General features: G+C 41.7%; 1 protein-coding gene across 5 annotated transcripts in view; it reads left to right on the top strand.

The window, feature by feature from the left end:
• The window catches only part of BAHCC1 (BAH domain and coiled-coil containing 1), a 125,930-nt gene that overhangs the window by 57,141 nt on the left and 53,121 nt on the right, over positions 1 to 15,668 (top strand). The window contains exon 1 of one of the 5 annotated variants that reach the window (XM_060764274.2): positions 5,664 to 5,682. The exons of the other annotated variants lie outside the window; for them this stretch is intronic. The gene's annotated coding sequence lies outside the window, so the exon portion shown is untranslated. Of the gene's footprint in view, positions 1 to 5,663; positions 5,683 to 15,668 lie in introns of those variants that run through there. 5 annotated transcript variants of the gene reach the window in all.

Here is a 15,668-nt window from a genome sequence, read left to right as displayed (position 1 = left end):
GCAATGTGCACCATTGACGAGATAGGCTAAAGAAGCCAGTCGCATTATGTTTAGCAACCTTAAACACAGGAACACTAACTGGACAAACCCATGATTTGGGAAATGCCTTAAAAAGTTGCAAAATTGACCTGGCTTGTGTCCAAGAGACAAAATGGAAGGGAAGTCAAGCCAGGGACTTTGGCGAAGGATACAAGTTATACTATCATGGCACTAACACAAAAATAAAAGGAGTAGCTATCATGACAAGCACACACCTACGCAACAAAATCAATGAAGTCAACAGGTTGAATGATCGCATCATGACGATTAAAATAACATCTGACAACATGACTACCCATATAATCTCATGATACACACCATAGACTGGCTGCACTGATAGCAAAAAAGATGAATTTGGAACAAGCTGGATGCATGCTTGCAGCTAATTCCACCCTCAGAGGAGAATTAAATGACCATCTAGGATAACAGCAGGATGGCTATGCACAATATCATGGAGGAAATGGCCTTGGTACCCAAAACATAAATGGCAAAAATACTAGAATGTGTGGAAGCCCATCAGCACTGTCACAATTACTCTTCATACTTTGCATGGACACTGCTACAGAAGATTTGCATCTCTGGACACTCCCTGAACACTCCTATATGTAGATGACATAGCACTTGGCCACCAAAAATGTGCAGCCCTCCAACAACAGCTGTAGACATGGAGTGATAGACTCAGTGAAAATGGACTTCAGGGCCATGTAATGAGAAGAGAACTAACATCAGTAGCAGAAACAGCACTACATTTGGAGATTGCAGGATGATGACCACATGGACAGCCAAAGAAAAGATGGATGGACACCGTCAATGAAGACATGAATGCTGCCATCTTGAGACCTGAAGATACCCAAAACAAAGCCCCGTGGAAATGACAGTCACAATGATAACCCCTCCATTGGGAAAGTAGCTTAGAAAGAAGAAGACTATGTTAAGCCTACACCTGACAGTAGTTCTGGATTTGCTGACCTGCAGAAAGCGAAACAGCCTTAAATCATGGTGGGGTGGGATTGAGTGAAGATCTCATCTCTTTCTCCCTAACCACACTTTTTGATGATCTTTCATTGTCTCCAGCTTGTCAACCCACATTTATCATGAAGGATTTATCAGAAAGCTTCTTTTCTATTTTAGTAACAATTTATGTTTCAGTCACCAACTGAGATTTTCCCAGTTTCATTCCCCTTTTCACACATATGGACACACAATAATGCCTTGCTCCTCTCACCCACCTCTTGCTACTCCACGCTTTTTTTTCATGATTGCAACCATCCTCCTACTCATTGCTGTTTCCTTCATTATTTTGCTATAAATTGGGAAATATTTATAGCAATCTTTTGCTATAAAGATTTGGAGAGATGATCTCTATTTGCATAAACTGATGAAGTGGGTATTTCTCTGATATGTCAATAGACTAGATGGGTCAGGTTGATTGATGATCAAGACAGGTTAAAATTACATCCAGTAAAAGCAAAGCTTATAAGAGAATACCTGAAAATACCCAACAAGTGTGTGTATGTGAGTGATAGAGGGAGGGGGGCTTTTTAGCCTGTCTCGCAATGCTACTTGGGTGTTAATTTGTAACTGTTGGCTTTTCCATTCCTATAACTGCACCTGCTAAACATTTTGCAAAAGGGAGCTGCCAGATTGCTGGTTTTGCTGCAGGCCGTTTCACACTTTTAGGGCCAAAACTTTAAAGGGATTGTCTGCATAAAACATAATGTTATTGTCTTTGAATGCTGTAGAAATGAGCCACTTTCCCTAACATTGAAGTTGTGGTTGCTCCCCTTTTTGAAGACAAGTAGTTAATTATGTACCAGTATAATTTTTTTTATTTCCAATGTGATTTATCCAGCATTTTATTTGCAGTGATATATCCCCTGATTAGATCTCTTGTCTTAACAGTGAATTGAGTCATTGCCATTTTCATTTAGTTCCTATACACTCTCACACACATATGCACTTGCTTTTGACCAGAGAACAATGTGTAAAACGTGCATGATGTGGGAGACAGAGACTGAATTTTAAACATTCATTATAAAAATACGAAACAAGCCCAGAATTAATCAGTTGTTAGCATCTAGTCCAGAGCTCAGGAAAGTTAATATTTTTGGATGACAACTCTTAGAATCTAGAGCCAATATAGCCAAGTTATAGTCAACAAAGTAAGTTGCCCTAAATGGCTCTGGAAATTTTGCACATTTACAAATTGCTTACTATAGAGTCAAAGCTGCTTTGTAGTCATTACTAGCAGAAATGGGGGAGGGGGGGAGGGAGAGAGGGAAGGAAGGAAGGAAGGAAGGATTCTGCACTCTTGCTCAAGGCCAAATTCTTTGGTTCTACTAATTCAGTCCTGCAAGGGTGTCCTGTTCAAATGGTCTAATTGGGACCTTGTGAAGAAAATAATATACACAGATTATGAGAAGGGAAATGGAAGAATTAAGGAGGATTAAGTGTTTGATGGGGCTTCCTCTTCATTCTTTAGTAAGGAAGCAAATACCTATTCCAAGACTAACATGGAGAGCCATTCTTTTCATTGATTTTATTGAAGAATGGTGACCTTCAAGGGAGACCTAGTTCTCACTGAGATAGTCTGGGGTGTTTCATTTTATTTTATTTTTACATTGCATGTCTCAATTCCAAATCTAATATTTCTCAATTACTCAAAACAGTGATATATGTCACATGAATCTGCCCATTGGTGTAATGATCCTCCATTAAAAAACCCTTCTAGGCCCCTTCTACACAGCCATACATAACCCAGATTATCTGATTTGAACTGGATTATATGAGTGTAGACTCATTTAATCCAGTCCAAAGCAGATAATGTGGATTACTCCTTTGATAATCTGGAAGTGTAGAAGGGGCCCTAGATTGAGAATTAGGTTTTAGATGGAACAATTATGACCTAACCTTCTCTCCAATGTTCTTCTTTTCTATGTGTACATGGATCTATGTGTACATGGATCTTTGACAAGTTACTTTTTTGATCCACAACTTCTGAAACCTGCTGGCTGGGGAACTTTCAGAACTGTAGTGTTTTGTTTTGTTTTTGTCGTGTCAGGAGCAACCTGAGAAACTGCAAGTCGCTTCTGGTGTGAGAGAATTGGCTGTCTGCAAGGACGTTGCCCAGGGGACGCCTGGATGATTTGTTAAAAAGTAACTTAGTGTTAAAAAGTAACTTTTTAAAAATCTGGATTTAGTTGCATTTTAGATAAAGAAGTATTACATTATGGGAGGCACATCTGCATGGTCCAGTCTAGATGCAGGTTCGGTACCTCAGTATCACTTTGAGCCAAGACATTTATTCTCAGTAGTATCTGGAGTTTGCTGTCTACAGGGTTAAGTGCAAGAAACATGCAGCATTATGATTTCCAAAAGTTAAGCAGCTTTAGCCTGATTCATCCTTCAAAATTTTAATTATACTTTGCATAAAATAAAAACCAGTATTTTGCAGGTGGTGGAGGCCACTGTTCTGTGGACAAAAGTGGGGAAACCACTATACAATTAGTGAACAATTAAATTTTTGAAATATGTTTCCGCTTTTTAACAGCCAACAAAATAAACATTTGAAATCATTACTCGTCAGTCATTTCTCTCTGATGGCATCTGTCACTTAACCGCTATTGCTTAAATGTCTTGTTTAAATAGATAGGATCTGTGAAACTTGAAGTACAAAGCCTCAGGTATCTGTGTGACCAATGAGAATTTTGCAAATAATCACTGGGCTTCTTGAGGTCTTGAATTCAGTAAAATTCAGTATATATTGCATTAACTGTATTGTTCACAAACTTTGTCTCTTTCAGTTTTGATAGGAGTGGGCAGCTGAGTATTTTGCCTTTCATTTTGAATGCTAGGAGTGAAATTTCAGTGCCCTTGGTCTTCCCATTAATAGTGAAATAAATTATCTAGAAATTAGATTGGGAAAGAAGCATTAAAACACGACACCTATTCCTATGGAATTCATATACATGGTTTCCTATATCCTCAGTTACATTTATTCACATAGGGCCTCCTGTACAAGCTACACCTTCTTGTCAATACCTCTGTCATTTTTCTCATTTAAAATAATATTATCCATTATCTCATGTATCCACACAAAGTTTGGGAACGTATTCCTCATGAATATAGGGGTCATACTAAATACAGTTTTTTCCTATTTGTGTACTTCATGTAGGCAGAACAATTCAATTTGGTACAGAACTAGAAAGTGTTGAAATTACAAATGTCCTGTTTCTTTATTTCCGTATTATTGTTGTTAAATACGCCTTTGCTGACACACTTGGTTTGCAAAGCCAAATATATCCACATGTACTGATTAAAGAGACAGAGGACTCAAGACACATCTGTCTGATATTATCTGTTTCTGACCAAGTGCCACTGAAATTAATATGAATTGGAGAGGACCACTCCTAGGTTCATGCAAGCTCATGTTCTCCTTAGCAGGATGTGCATAGAAGGATCTCCAGGATTGTTATGCATCCCCTCTGGGATATTTTTCACTTGTGAGAAAGCTCTGCAAATCAGTCTCACTTTGGCAGACTTCGCACACTGTGATTGTAACAGGTACATATTACACCCTCACACTGTATAACAGGTAAAACCACAATGTTTGGAGCATATGCATATTTAAAACAACAGCAGCTGCAACAAAACACACATACCAGGTACACCATAAAACACTTGCCAAAGAATTTTGTGGTTCTTTGCAGAGAACTAGAGCATTGTATGGTAACTTTGAGAAAGTGATATACAGATAGAATTCAGATGTTAGCTTTACCTAGCTCACAAAAATGTTATTTTCTGTCGAAATGTGCAAAGCTACTCTTGGCCTAAAGTAATTTAGGAAAACAATATTCCCAGGACTGCAAACAAAGCTTTCTGGTCAAGCTGGCATTTGGTACCTGGATCTTTCCAGATCTTAGAATGTTCCTTCTTGTACTACCTTTCCCAGAATCTCCTTACCAGTGCTGGGTGGCTAGATACTGGGTGGGATGTTCTGTGCGTTATATGAGAAAACTTAAGTTTTCCAGGCTTTGCTTCTTGTGCACATGGTTTTACCTTCAACACTATGCTGTCCCTTAAATGCCTGAAAGCTTGGTTTCTTTTCCGTCAAGCTGCTCTCAGCCATGTCCTCCATTGCCACTGCCAAGTGGAATGGCTAGTTCTCTGTCACTGCTCACTCCATTCCAGGCAAAGCCAGCAGATGTCAACCATTTAATTACAGGATTTTTGTACATAAAATAGAACATCTGTATTGAATGCATCAAGCCTTTACCCAGATAGCCACTTTCCATGTGAGCCAGCTAAACATCTCATTCCTGGCTTCAGAGTTGTCTTCATGATGAAATCTGGGAAAAGCTGAGAGAAAGAAAAAAAGGCCTTGGCCAGCCCCTGCCCCACCCTCCTTCAAATACTGGCACAGTGCTCTTTTTGCCTTTGCTCCCTATAGTTTTGTCACCTCTTCCCTACTGTCTGTTTCCCGTACATTCCCCCCCAAATAGAATGACTCATCCAGGGAACATTGCGTTTGTGAGGGAGGAACCTGCTCTAGGGATCATGGACCTGGCCAGGAAGAGAAGTTTTTTCTGGCCGCCTGAATGTAGGAGTCGATGGAAAAGCAGGACAAGCCAGGCCGGCCATAGGGTGAGGCTACCAAAGAGAGGCAATGATTCTTGTCTGTGTTTTATGGTATCAGTCTTTGGAAGAGCATTCAAGGGGGATGGTGGGGGTTATGTATATATGTATGTGGTGGTGTGTGTGCCTTTAAGCCACCTGTTGATGTATGACAATCTCATGAATTCCACAAAAGTTTTCTTAGGCAAGAAATACTTGGTTTTGCCCATTCCTTCCTCTGAAATATAGCCTACAGCACCTGGTATTTGTTGGTGGTCTCCCTGGCCAGAAGGCTAGATCTTAGCCTTAATTAAGGAAATAGAAGAAGTTGGAAAGCTCACACAGTCTGGAGGAGGAAGAGCAATGTGTGGAAGTACAGCTATGAGTGGTATGGGGAAAGCATGGAGAAAAACCTGTGGTCTGTGAAAGAGCTTGCTTTGGTGCTAGGTGACTCTGTTAACACTGCTCCCCCAGCTTCTGTCACCACAAAAGAGCCTTTGACACCGAAAAAACTTGTGAGAAGTTTTCATCCGTAATGTTGTGTCTCCCCAAAGAGAAAAGATTGCAGTGATGAATTTCTACCTCTTTTGTGAATGTGAATGCCCAAAGCTAAACTAGGCAACAAGTTTGCTCAATTTGATTTTATTCAGACTGCAGAATTTTGAACTGAGCTCAAAACATAAACCTTACTATGAGCTAAAGGGAAGAAGATAGAAGCCATCACTTACAACAGATGACACCAGTTGTCTGAATCTAAACCTCAACTAACGTTTTTGCTGATTTCCTCCAAATAACAACTAAAACAACTGGAGACCCCTAATACTGGGGAAGGAGCTCAGCATACCACTTTTGAGCTTACAGCTACCTTCATATCCCATGATAAGGCCAGGAGGAATGTTGAAATGTATACATCACAGTTCCACATCAATATTTGTATGGTCTGAAAAGACCTGGTGAGAGTATATCCGATTACAGTTAATTACCTGTAATTCAGACCAGTTTGAGATGATTTTTCTTCTATGTTCATAACTGCTGGTGATTAGGGCTGGGTGTTGGTTATGGGCCTCACTCAGGCACCCTCTGGTGAAATTTGCAGGCTGGAGAGGAAGATCGGGCAGAGGGAAATCTCTAAGGATAGAACTGTACAAGGCGTGCTCATATTGCACTCAGGTGCTGCCTTGCAATACTATGAGTATACACACAGAGAGTTTCTACTGAGTAACTGCTTTTTTTAACTCAGTGGGCAGGATAGTGGCTTTTCACACAAATTGGGGGCTGGATACATAATCTAGAGTTGGGCACACAACAGCTGATTGTGCATCCATGCAGAACACTTGGCCATCCAGATGTTGAGACATGTCAGGAGTGTGCAAAGTGAAGTATTGGATCAATTCCCCAGCCTTGGGGTGGTGGCTTTTTGGACTACAATGCCCAGGGTCCCCCATGCTGGCTGGAGGATTCTGGAAACATTAGTCACTTTCCAAACTCTGACCCCATTTCTTTGCTGTACAACTTTGACTATTCCAATTTTATTTCCATGTAGGACCTACCCATTATTTTCAGCTGGTAGCATGAATTTACTCAATTTTGTCACTAGAGTTTGTAGGCCTGTTCATGGGCTAAACCTGGTCATATTTCACAGGCAGTCTACCACTTGGCCTCGTCTTTTGAGCCAAGGTAGATTCCACCAAGGATCATTTATAATGAAAATACAGGTCCAAGTGATCTCTTCCAAGTAGTTAAATCTGTTGATGACTAAAAGATGTATGATTCAAACAAATGTAAACTTACATGTTTCCCCCAAAATGGATTTTAAGTTTTTGGAGTTCATCTTATCTTCTAATGATTGGTTGAAGCATCACTTTATTTACTTTTAAACAAAGGCTTAAGAATTCATATCCACTTAAGAGTCTTCAGCTGCCAGGATTTTAGTAACCTCTTTACCACGTAAGCAGACTCGCAGAATGTCTGCATTTTCCATCTTGCAGTCTATGTTTTTGTGTACATGTGTTATGTACTTTCTAATCTCTGTATATGCTCAGAGCCTCTGCCTCAGTTACATTAGAGGTAGGGCAAAATAAGGGCCTCAAAGTACATGCTGTAGTATTTGTAACCCAGATCCACTACGGATTATAAGGACCACTTGTTTTTTCTAATTCTCCCACCTAAAGATGGGGCATAATTGCTTCTTCTGGAACCTGCAGTTATAGTTTTAAATTGCTTTCATTGTTTAACATCAGAAAATTTTCAAAAGCAGAAGAGGATTTCTAGTGATTTCAATTTGTGGGGAAATTTAACAGTCTATGCCAGGGGTCCACAAACTTTTTACGCAGAGAGCTGGTTCATGGTTCCTCAGTTTGGACTATAGTTTGAAAAAAAATGCATGAATTCTTATGCATACTTTACATATCTTGTTTGTTGTAAAAAAATATATGAAAGAACGATACAATATTTAAAATGAAGAACAATGTTAACCAACATAGACTTACCAGTATTTTAATTGGAAGTTTGAGCCTGCTTTTGGCTGATGAGATAGTCATGTTAATTAGGATTGTTGTTGTTGTGTGCCTTCAAGTTGTTTCAGTCTTTGGATAGCCCTAACTCTATTAGATTCAGGGCAGGGTAAATGACCTTGGAGGGCCACATCCGGCCCATGGGCCTTAGTTTGGGGACCCCTGAAGTTAACAAAAGAACAAAAGAGTTGAAAAATAAACACCAGACCCATCCGTGTGGCCCATCCCTGCTTTAGATCCATTTTAAAAGGAAGGCAAACCGAAGCTTGCTGTGTTGTTACTGTTCTGCTGTTTCGGGGGGGGGGGGGGGGGGGGGGGTTGGGGTTACTATTTTATATGTGCATAAAAGCGGTCAAGCCCACATGCTTGAATTTGTGAAAACAAATCCGCAACCTGTGTTGATGGGCTGTGTTATGTTTATTTACATGCTTCGGAAAGCTGGTGTTCTGGCTTCTTGACCTGCTTGGACCTGGTTGTTTTTTAAAACTTGCTTTCTCCAGATTCAGAGAATAATGGGCCAAATAACAGGGCTATTCCCACAAGTTATTCTGTTCTCAGAATATCCCCAAACCAAGATCATTGACTAACTCTGGCCCTAGAGCCAGGTTTTGCCTCCCTCACACCCACTGTCACAGCCTGCTAGAGCCAGTCCCTGAGTCATTGTGTGGTATTCCTTAAGGACTAAGAGGGTTTGCTTTAAGAGAAACACAGAGCTTCAGACTCGGCTCAGCCAGAGATGGGCCCAGACAGCAATGAGCTGACTTTACCACTGCTACTGACTCTTTTTTAGGGCACTCCCCACCCCACTTTGTCCCAGGCAAATCTTTGGTTTATACTGAGCCTTACCATTTTTGGCTTTCCCAAAAGCGCTGTAGATGAAAAAACTTTATATGGAGAAAAGGCAGAGCGACATTCACGTGATTCATTGTCTGCAGATGATGGCTAAGCATTGCAGGTTGGGATTGAGTTCCCAGTCTTCCTTTCCACTTTGTGTAAAGATATGTTCATACTATAGCAGAGTCTCCCCCCCCCCCCCAAAAAAAAAAACTATCCTGCTTCATAGAGCCATCTGCATACCAAGTTGTTGGCATTCTTTGATGGTCCTTGAATGAGCCTAAGCATGGACATATGCCATATATTTAGTTTTGTATGTATCTTTTTGGGCATGTGCGTCTCATATATGGCTATATCCAATGTTTAGCTTTACATCTCTGTCGCTCAGCATTATGCATGTAAAATGTGTTCTTCCTATCACACTTGCCAGGGTTGTGGTATATTTTTTTCACAGGTATGATTGATTGTTGACTGTTCCCTTGGTTTTGCATTCAAGGACATGCTCTTGGCTGGTAGGTTTTGTTCACTGTGAAGGTACATCAGGAATAGGCACGTATTCATCACTCTTTTAAGACAGTAAATGTGCATAGAATAATCTGTAAAGGGCTTAATCTGAACCAAATTGTGTCAGGGTCCAGATCCAGGCTCAGTGGCAGCAGTTGACAGGGAAATGACAGGGAAATGTGCAGAATATCTTGACCTGGAAATGTGCAAGGTGTCAGTGGAAGGTACTTCTATCCTTCAGTGGCTGCAGCTTCCAAGGCTTAGTCTCAACATTGTCAACACTAGAAGCAAAATGCCACACAGATAAATAGGCTGTAAATCTTGATCATATTCATTTTTGTGGGCAAGAATAAATAATTTTACAATTTATCCTTTTACTGTGATAACGCTGTTGAAAACTACAGTTTTCCAAGGCTATTTGACAAAATATTTCTATACAGAAAATCACTTTTTCTGCAATGAAACCTCTTTTTAATAAATAAATAAATATTTGCAACCCACTCTACACTCCCATTAATCGTGCTCATAGAATAAACTCCAAACTGTGGATACTCTTTCCTGTCTGGACTTTTCCTCAGGATTTCCAGTCACTTGAGATCCCTGTTTTTACAAAGCTATTCTCCAAATATTCTTTTTAGCACTAATGGTTGCTCTTGTTAATTGCCATCAAGTTGACTTTGACTTATGGGGATCCTTTGAAGGAGAGGCCCCCTGTCCCCAATGCCCTGATCAGGCCCTGCAAACTCAGGGCTTTGTCTTCCTTAAACTGAGTCTATCCCCCTGCAGTGCAGTCTTCTTTAGTTACTGCCTCCCGCTCTACTAAGCATTATTGTCTTTTCTCATTACACATGTTGTGACTAAATACAATAGCTTCAACTTAGTCATTTTGGCTTCTAGGAAGATTCCTAATGTACAGAAATGAAAAATGGCCCACATGAGGCTTTTTCCTCCAAGCTTCACACCTAAAGGATGCCTGTGAGTTGTTTACATCTCTAAACATGGACTCTCATTCTCTCTGTTGAGCCTGGACAGCTCTGGCTTAATTTCTTGATGTGTGCTAAAGTGTGCCATTTGCATTTTGCAACTCAACCCAGAACATTGGGGGAGCCAATTCTAGTTATTGAACCTTTTCCCCAGCAAATCTGGTTTGCATCAGACCTCTGCTCCAAAACTTGGCCTTCTTCACCAGCCAGTGAAACCTGCCTGGAATTGGAGCAGATGTTTTCTTGAGCATTTCCCACACAGCTCCTAGGGGCTGGGACTGCTGGGTGAGGCCTCCCCTATGTGGTGGTTCTGAGGAAGCAAAGCTCAGGCTCTGGCCTCTGTCCTGGGCTCTGATACAATTTTCCAACCAGCAGAACCGACTATTCCCATGAACTCGAAGCAGGACTGGGAGTGGTGTTGTACTGGTATCTGTTGACCACAACATGCCTGTACACACATGCACATAGAGACAATATGAGAAAGAGGCATTGTAAAATTCTGTCCTTGTGCTGCTTTCTCTTTGCCCTCGGTAGTATTCATAATCAATTCAGTCAGGACATCTCAAAGGTCATAGATACACTTCCCTGCTTCTACCTTTTAACTTCTCCCAGAAAAGATTTCCTCTCCTTTCAGGCCCAAACTGATTATCCAAGCTTCATTACAGGGCCAATTCTACTATCAGACAAAGTAAACTCCCTCAGGCAGGAGATGCTGTAGGGTGGCAGTGCCAAGACACACGTGGGCACAGGCAGCAGATGTTTCTTCTGAGGTCTTTAGGCCTTTCCTCTATTGACAGATGTGTGAGTGCCACATGGCCTGGCCTGAGCCTCCTAAGGCAGCCTGCTTCCTCAGGTGATTCCAGGAACAATGCTATCCTATTACGAATATTCATCAGTATTCCTTATGTGGAAGGTGAAAAGGATGCCATCTTCTACTTTGTCCCTTGTAGAAAAATGCCCTTCTTATATCACTATCCTTATATAGATAAGGACATGAGGGATCTCTCACCTCTACAGGAGTCTACCGTATACCATGCAGCTGTGAACAAGTCTACATAGGGACCACCAAACACAGCATTGCCCAAACATGAATCAAGGAACATGAAAGGCACGGCAGACTAATCAACCAGAGAAGTCAGCCATAGCAGAGCACCTGATGAACCAACCTGGACACAGCATATGATTTGAGAACACAGAAATGCTGGACCATTCTAACAATCACCATGTCAGGCTACACAGAGAAGCCACTGAAATCCATAAGAATGTGGACAATTTCAACGAAAGGAGGAAACCATGAAAAAGAACCAAATCTAACTACCAGTATTAAAAAATCTAAAAAATCAGGACAGTAAATAAAGAGCAACACTTAAAAAAAACCCCAGGGGATTTCCTGATATTAAACCATCAGAGCCAGCTAAAACCTCCCAACAAAGGATCCCTCCATGTAGGAAGCAGCCAGGCTTTGAAGTTGCAAGGCTATTCAGTGCTAATCAAGGTCATCAGTTGCAACATTCACACTTGCCTCAAGCAGGCAGTAGTTTTTTCTCCCACCCTGGACATTCCACAGATACATAAATCCCACTTGCCTAGTTTCCAACATACCTCACAACCTCTGAGGATTCCTGCCATAGATGTGGGTGAAACGTTTGGAGAGAATCCTTCCGGAACATGGCCATACAGCCCAGAAAACTCACAGCACCCTATCCTTATATGACTTCTTTACAAGACTTAGGCTCAGCCCATGGATTAACTACCTGTTGCATCTCGACTCAAACCAAAGTTGAAATACAGTAAGATAATACTTCAAAAAAGTATTGGAGATTACTGCATTGTCTTTGAATATGAGTGGAACTCCACACCTATACTGTGTTTCCTACTTCTTTTAAAGGTTAAACTAACCAACCCAGTGTTCCTCCTGGTATTTGATTAGAAGAAGGTTCTCAAACTGTTCCACGGAGCCCTTGGCACTCCATGACTGATAATGAGGGGCTCTGTGGTGCCATGCTGCTTCCCACCTCCTTCTCTTTCCTTCTCCTGAGAAATGAAGAGAAATTAAAGTTTAGAGCTGCTGAAACAGCAGCAGCACCAGTGGCAGCAGTGTCTTTCTAGGACACAAGCCCTTTCCTTCACCTCTCTCACCACTCTGACTTTTTTCCTTGCCACCCAGACGCTTCCCCTCCCCACCTTCTTTCCTTCCAAAACCCTATTTCCTCCTAGCACTCGGGGCCCGTCCAGACAGTAAATCTGGGATAAATCCCAGTTCCTGAGAGAAACTGGGATTTATCCCAGAAGCTTTCAGTTCAAACTAGAGGGTGGCCAAACAAGGTTCTCTGAAAACACGGGAGGAGTCGCTACAAAGAAGGGAAAGCTCAGAATAAAAAGTTCCCCTTTTATCCCATTTCTGGCAAAAAGAACCACATCTTCATGTGTGTATATGACCCTGCACTGCCAAAAACACAAGTCCCCCCACCTGGTATTCTCTCTCTGGCTCCTTTTCACCCCTCAACGTACTGGAACCTTCAACAGAAATAGGCCTGAAGCCTTTGCCTCTCTCCTTCCTCCCTGGAGGATCCAACAAGGAGCCTTGGAGCAGAAATCCCCCTTCCCCTAAAGCCCTATTTTGGCTCTTCCGAGGAAGGGATTCTTCTCCCAGTAAGTGCAGGGGGGGAGGGGGAGGCTGGCTGTGCCCATGATGCCCACCCCTGCTTATCTTGTATCAGCAAAGGTGGATATCTGGAGGCTCCACCTGCAAAACCTTGGGGTTTAGACGAGCTGTGTGGCCTCCATCCCGAGAGGAACTGGGATTTAAAATCCCAGGTCCTCTCCTCTCAGAGCTTTTGCCTGTCTGGAAATGCCCTCAGAGAGTGCTTTTACTGCATGGCAGAACGGGTTTGGAGTGGATGGCTCCTGGGATCTTCCACTGAAATATTGCTAAGTTTATGTTGGTTAAAATTGTTCTTCATTTTAAATATTGTATTGTTCTTTCTTTCTCTTTTTTTTCATTTCTTTTTTCTGCACTACAAACGGGATGTGTGCAGTGTGCATAAGGATTTTTCATGTTTTTTTTAATTCAATTAGTTCACACAAACACTCTCCACCTATCTGCCATTGGCCCGGCCCATTTGTCAAATTTTAAAATGCAGTGTGGCCCCTGTGTCTAAAAGTTTGCTAATGCCTGATACATACATATATTATATATAACATATTACATAATATATAGTATAATATATAAACATTTTTGGAGGCTCCATGAGAAACATTTGCTTCAAAAAGGGCTCTGCAGCTGAAACAGTTTGAGAACCCCTGTGTTAGAGGCATATGAGTACTGTAGCACTTATGCACATATACTGTATATTGTGAAGTGGATGCTTTATATCTTTGTGGGTGAACTGCTTCTTCAATCATCTGAAATCAGCAATTGCATTTATAACCATTTTTATTCCCTCTATATACCCAGGAGGCAAAAGTGCTTGTACTTCATTTATTCTTTTCCCAGAACTGTTGCTCTCTCTTCTCAGAAGCTCAGTCCAGTGAAAGAGACATATTGCCTGTTTTGTGTTTCTGTTCACTCATCTCTTCACGGTGCATGGTAAATGTGTAGCAGGAGAAGACCATCTTAGGCACTGTTGAATGAGTTACTCGTAGTTCATAGAATCATAGAATTGGAAGAGACTACATGGGCCATCGAGTCCAATCCCCTGCCATGCAGCTAAAGCACAATCAAAGCACTCCGTCAGATGGCCATCCAGCTTCTGTTCAAGCTCTTCATTGTGGAGACAATTTCCATTTGGGGAGAGAAGGTGGTTAAGGGTTGGTTCAGGTTGAAATTATTCTCCAGAAGATTGCTGAAAGCCTTTGCCCACTTCCACCAAGCATAGGAGTCACAAATGTCTGAAGCATAAACATGGTTTAGAGGGGCGTATGTTCTACTCCTGGTTCAGAACAGCAACCGAGATGTCTCTTGAACCAAGGAGAGTCATAGGAAGCAGATGTGAGCTGGATTACAAAAGGACCTGTGGCTGAAGAAGGCTTTGGAGCACTAGTCAGTTCCTTGATGATGCCTACAGCAACAGGGATGGAAGGCTGGCAATTTAGAGGCCGGGTCAATGTCATGGAGAACATATGTGTGTGTTGTGTGCTATTGAATGGATGCATCTCAAGCTGATATAGCTACCGAGGTAATGTGGAGCAAATGGGGTCAACCTGAGTATAGCCCTCCCTTCTCTAATGAAGTAGCCACTAAGATGGCATCTCTTCCCTTTTTAGCAGAAGACTCATTAGGGTTGCAAATCACAATTTCAAAATAAAAAACACTCTGGAGAGACAGTTTCTGAAATTACAGATGTCAGGGAGTTTGTGTTGGGACTGGGAGTAAAAAGAAGCTTTAGAGGGAGGAAAGGGATTTGCCTCTGAAGCAGAAGTGAAAATTGTGCAAACCCCCAGATCTCTGCATCCTCGAATAACCCCAGTCAGCTAACATGAATAAATGCTGGAATTTAAGAGCCCAATGACATCTTGTCATTGCTCTAGAACAGTGGTTCCCAGGTGCTTTGGACTTTAGCTTCCAGAATTCTTGATAGTTGGGCAAGCTGGCTGGGCTTCTGGGAGTTGAAAGCAGTGATTTCCAAACTCTGGTCTGCCAGGTTTTTTGGACTTCAACCTCCAACAGCCTCAAATGCTTTTACCAATGGGCAGAGATTCTGGGAGTTGAAGTCTAATTCCCCTAGAGGACCAGAGTTTGGGATTCACTTCTCTAGATCTGTGTTTCTCAAACGGTTCTCCTCCAGGTGTTTTGGATTTCAAATCCCAGAAATCCCAGTCAGCTTACCAGCTGTTAGGAATTGTGGGAGTTGAAGTCCAAAACATCTAGAGGTGCAGTTTGAGAAACTGCTATAGAGAAAGAACATCTGGCAGCCACAGGATTCAGTAACTCATGACCAATTAGGCTCATCTGTCTATCTGTCTCATCTCTGTCTAGCTTTCTCAATGCATATTAGCCTCTGAACTTCCTCACACAGTGAGCAAGTGATCTGTCCGGAGAAGAGAGTTGGCTATTGGAGGCATGGTATTCTAGTATCTCTTACTTACACTGTAGCCATAGAAGCCTCACTTCCATAATCTAGGCTCAGTAATTTTAACCTTTTACTGCACTGAAAATAAGATAACAGGAGGGTTTTAGCCC

Source organism: Anolis sagrei, chromosome 2, assembly GCF_037176765.1.
Source record: "Anolis sagrei isolate rAnoSag1 chromosome 2, rAnoSag1.mat, whole genome shotgun sequence".
Classification (NCBI taxonomy): Eukaryota; Metazoa; Chordata; class Lepidosauria; order Squamata; family Dactyloidae; genus Anolis; species Anolis sagrei.
The sequence above is the reverse complement of the archived record's forward strand: the minus strand, read 5'-3'. Positions and strand labels throughout refer to the sequence as shown.